This window comes from Lycium barbarum, chromosome 5 (assembly GCF_019175385.1).
Source record: "Lycium barbarum isolate Lr01 chromosome 5, ASM1917538v2, whole genome shotgun sequence".
Taxonomy (NCBI): Eukaryota; Viridiplantae; Streptophyta; class Magnoliopsida; order Solanales; family Solanaceae; genus Lycium; species Lycium barbarum.
In genome coordinates, this window is record NC_083341.1 from 105,149,161 (window position 1) to 105,153,823 (window position 4,663).

Consider the following 4,663-nt stretch of genomic DNA (forward strand, 5'->3'; position numbering starts at 1 on the left):
AAAACTCAATATCTTACACGCAATTGTTTTGTTGCAACTATAATGGCCACAATATTACTTGTAAAAACGTTTGAATTTGCTCTTTTTACATCTATTTTTATAACCGGTATATTCAATTAAATTGACCCTATAAAGCACAAGTTTTAATGGCTATAATTTAAACGTCATAAAATAATGGCCACTACATTCACCCAGAAATGATCTAAGCAACAAAATATATTTCTATTAATTCATAAAACATATCTCATTAAATCTTAACAAACAAAACGAAGTACTTATCTAAAATATTAACGTCACACAACAATTTAAAAAATAAACCTATATTGTCTTGAACTAAATAGCTAATGTCACTATATAACCATCGAATAAAAGTCTTCAAATAATTTCCGCAACTCTTCATCATATTGAAATCTTCCACCCGCTAAATTATCGAGCATCAGACTGTATGACATGAAATACTAAAATAATTTTGTCAAAAGATGAAATAAAATGTGAAAAAACTTTGCAAGTCTACATATCTAAATATATTGTGAATTCTCAAACCATTGAGGTTGAGACTCTAGACAACTCCAGATATTGGATTTCCAGAAATATACAACAGATACCAAAGGCTGAGACACTTCAAAATTAACCGACTAAACAATAATATGAAAAACTCAACGGCAACAACTGAAGAAGGAAAAATTCAACAGTAAAAAGAACCATTTACAAACTGCAGAAAGAGAAAAACTGAAACAAAATGCAGCCACATAAAAAACTAAAAAACAAAACGCAGCCAGATTCCATAAATCGCGGAGAAGAAGAGATAATATAAAAGGAAAAAAAAAAACAGCAGCAACTACGATGATAGGTGCATTTGTTGTCTACTTTTCCATGGTTGTTCTTTGCTATCATTGTATTCCAGCACAAAACTTGAAAATTAAGCAATTGACAGTGTCATAAAGGTTGTTCTTTGCTATCAATCTGATCAACCACTAAATAAATGAAACAATTGCCACACAAAAAATTGCAATAAACTGGAAAAAGTAACCGTTGTGATAATCAGCACAAAGTAAAAATGTAGCACGAAACAATCAACTATATTATCTTAGATAAGTGCCCTCATTGGGATAAGTTCAAAGTACATAAATAATTTTTCTAAGTGGAAAAAAGATGAAGGTCTTTCTCAATAATTTGGCACGAAGTCTAACATGCTAAATGCATCTTTCCAGTGGTGAAAAGATACACATTTCTTGGCATGTCTACTTATTACCATGGGTACTTTTGGTTCAAAAAAGCACTGTGTCCATATTGCAAATATAAAGTTAAGAAAAGAAAGATTTCGCTATAGTCAGTTGATATAAGTTAAATAGACAGTAAGAGACAAAAAGGCCAAGTTAAAATTAGAACTCTATAGCTCACGCCAGCTGATTATATAAGTAGCAATATCGAGAATCTGTTGACATAAACCTTTCTTAAACTATTACACTTTTTAATTTTCCCAGTGATTAAGCTACTAAATTATAATACTGATAATAGAAAAAGCAGCTTAATTTACTCTAGGCAGGATTATCATAAGTATAAAGTGGTAGACAAATTTAAACAATTAACTACATCTATAACTGAGAAATAAAATACTAAAGGGGGCCTATACACTGATTCTTTTGCTCTAGCCATACAAAGAAAGTTAGGAATTGAAGAAGCTAAGAATGTCTCATAAATAAGCTCAAAAATAATGCCTTAAATGTTGAAAAAGAGTACAGAAGATATCTAAAAGCCATAAATATCTAAAAGCCATAAAGTTTACACTCTTAATCACATCATGCCTGGATATTTAAAGTCATGAAGTTGATGAGTCCATAATCTTTTATCTTAAGCATCAGAGATAAAACACAATAATTAGATAAAAAGATCCTTAAACTTTCTGCACGTTTTAAGTATTTCACAAAGGATACAATACAACAACAACAATATACCTAGTGTAATCCCACAAGTGGGGAAGACAAAGGATCCAATGTTTAGATAAAATGATCAGGTCTTGTACTATGATCACAAGATTCACAACCACCTTCCAAAACATAATTAGCGAAAGGAATGCCTTAAAATAGAGATGACATAGATATAAGTACAAACATAAAAAGGAACACCAGAAAGAACACGCCAAAAGGTAGAGCCGAAGACATTAAACTGACAGTGCATTTATAAAAAAATTAAACTCACTCTTCAAAATTGGAACAGTACATCATTAAATCGATAGAAGTTATTCATTCCTCAAGCTTTTATAAATAAGTAGGAAACCACACACTACCAAATCAAATCCTGAAAGAATTGTTGTCTACAAGTTAATGTTGTCTTGTGCTAGTCAGCAATGCAAATAGTACATCAGCGCCTGCTATATTGCCAAAACAAGTTGCAGAAATTTGTAAAACATCAAAACAATTGAAAGGAATTATATAGACCTTGAGATCATCATAGCTTCCAAAGAGAAGGTTAGTTGCTGCGAGCATGGAGGTTCTTGAACTAAAAAATAACATCAAAACAATTGAAAGGAATTATATAGACCTTGAGATCATCATAGCTTCCAGATGGAGATTTAGCCGCAGCAAGTACCGAGGTTCTTGAATCAAGGACTGTTGTTATTCCTTCCTTAGCAATGAAAATAGTTTGTTGCTCCACTGCTTCGTGAATAGCAACCCTAGACCACCAGTAAGCATATTGTTTTCATTTAGTGGACTACATATTGATGATTGTCTTCACACACACACACACACACACACACACACACACACACACACACACACACACACACACACACATATATATATATATATATATATATATATATATCTGCAAAACTCATAGTGTAAAAAACTGCAAAGAAGCAAGGAATGTTGGTCAATTACCTCAGCTACTGTAAAGTTGGCCGGCCCTCGAGAATTAGCCTCATTTATTTCTTCCATTCCAGCAAATCCAATGTAAGGATGTCTAACAACAACGACTCCTTTGTTACCACATACAGTTCAGAAAATAGAACCCAAATGTTAGAGAGAAATTTGATAATGATACGGTACAACACTACAAAAAACTTGAATTTCATTTATCACTTAGTAAACTCTCACAATGTCTATGAATTTGAAGCCTGAAAATACAGTAGATTCCCATGATACTAGTCAGCTTTGTACCAAGCACTATACTTTGAAATTTGAACAAGATGGTATCCTATAACTAACTATTAATTGCAAATGAAATTAAAATATGATCACAAAGTTGCCTGCTTTAGTCCTTGAAACCGCAATAATAATCCCAGATATCTTGACTAGATTTGACATATATTATGCCTAAACAAAACATCTAGGATTGCGTAAATAGAAGGATTTCGTAAATAAACATATAGGATTGCGTAAACATATATGACCAGATATCTTGACTAGATCAATTGGCGTAAAATCTAAGAAAATCCACAAAATGGCAAAGTTCAAAAATAAAACTAACCCCAAGGGATATTGGATCCTTCTTTGACCTGAGTATTTGTCCTTCAGCGATCGCAAGCTTTTCTTTACTGTATTTACATACTACCGGTTCATTTTAATGAATAGTTACACCTACAGTCTTGTGTGTGGATCTAGGTGTTTAGCTTAAAAAAGGCTCTAGTAAATTTGTACAAAAGTGCACCAAATTAATTTGTGTTTACTGGTTTAATCTAGAGAATAGAACACCACGGTTCAAACTGAAACAACAATTTAACAAACAAGTGGAAGGCGACTTTCGCATGCCCACATTCATCAACTAATTTAACGTTCCCAGAAGCAAAACAAAGAGAAGAAACGCAGTAGAGCAATTATCTGTACATAAGCAATTTGCAATTTTGGATTCAAAACTTATGAGCAAGTGCTAAATAGAGAACACCTAATCAAATTGTGATAAAAAAGCTTTTAAAATTGCGCCGGATCTAGCTTCAACAATAGTTACCCAGATCTCTCTACCAACCAAACTTTGAAAAATTAGGGGGGAGAGAGAGAGAGACAGAGATGAGTTGTTTCCAATACCTGGGGATAATCGCGGTGATGGTGAGATAGAGACTAAGTGGAGCAGTAGCGATAGGGCAGCGCCGATGTGTGCGTTGAGTATTTCTGAAATAGTATCTTTCAAAGTTCTCTAAAATTAGATAAAAGGAATGGGAGGGAACAGGTTATTTTAGTGGAAAATCTAGAGGGAAAAGATGAAATAATATAAGGCGCTTCCAATTTGTGGCTTATAGTGGCCATTGCTTTCTATTGCCAGTAAATAAGTAGATAATTCCGGCTAATGCTCATATACCGCTAATAGTTGTGTTCATTAAATTATTTTGCAGCCATTAGTTTATTGCCGCTAATTAATTGCCCCTAAAAGACTATTTTGTAGTAGTGCTTTAACAGTCGCTCAAATTCAGAATGAGCCGTTCATACTCAAAACACCAGGACCAGTTGAGAATACACCCTTTGTGATCAAACCACAGCACCTGACGATAGTCCATAAAGGAAAAGAGATAGCTGTTGTGGTTCAGGGTATGAACATGTATGGAAGGTGTTATGCTCCAGAAGAGCCTGTGCTAGAAGTGCCACATCGCGAAAACCCTTAGAAAAGACTAATCACTGAAGGTGAAACTGAAAACTTTTGGAGGCAAATGCTAGTCAAAGATTATTCG

General features: G+C 33.6%; 1 long non-coding RNA gene across 2 annotated transcripts; it reads right to left on the bottom strand.

Moving 5' to 3' along the window:
• Positions 1 to 2,197: 2,197 nt before the first annotated feature.
• On the bottom strand, positions 2,198 to 4,352 carry LOC132642584 (uncharacterized). Of its 2 annotated transcripts, XR_009583256.1 has the most exons (4): positions 4,026 to 4,352; positions 2,883 to 2,980; positions 2,542 to 2,674; positions 2,198 to 2,298 (listed from the first exon to the last, which is right to left on the bottom strand). It is a non-coding gene; the product is annotated as an uncharacterized LOC132642584 (long non-coding RNA). The 2 variants fall into 2 exon arrangements; XR_009583255.1 differs by lacking the exon at positions 2,198 to 2,298 and having other exon boundaries at positions 2,325 to 2,674; positions 4,026 to 4,346.
• Positions 4,353 to 4,663: the final 311 nt, after the last annotated feature.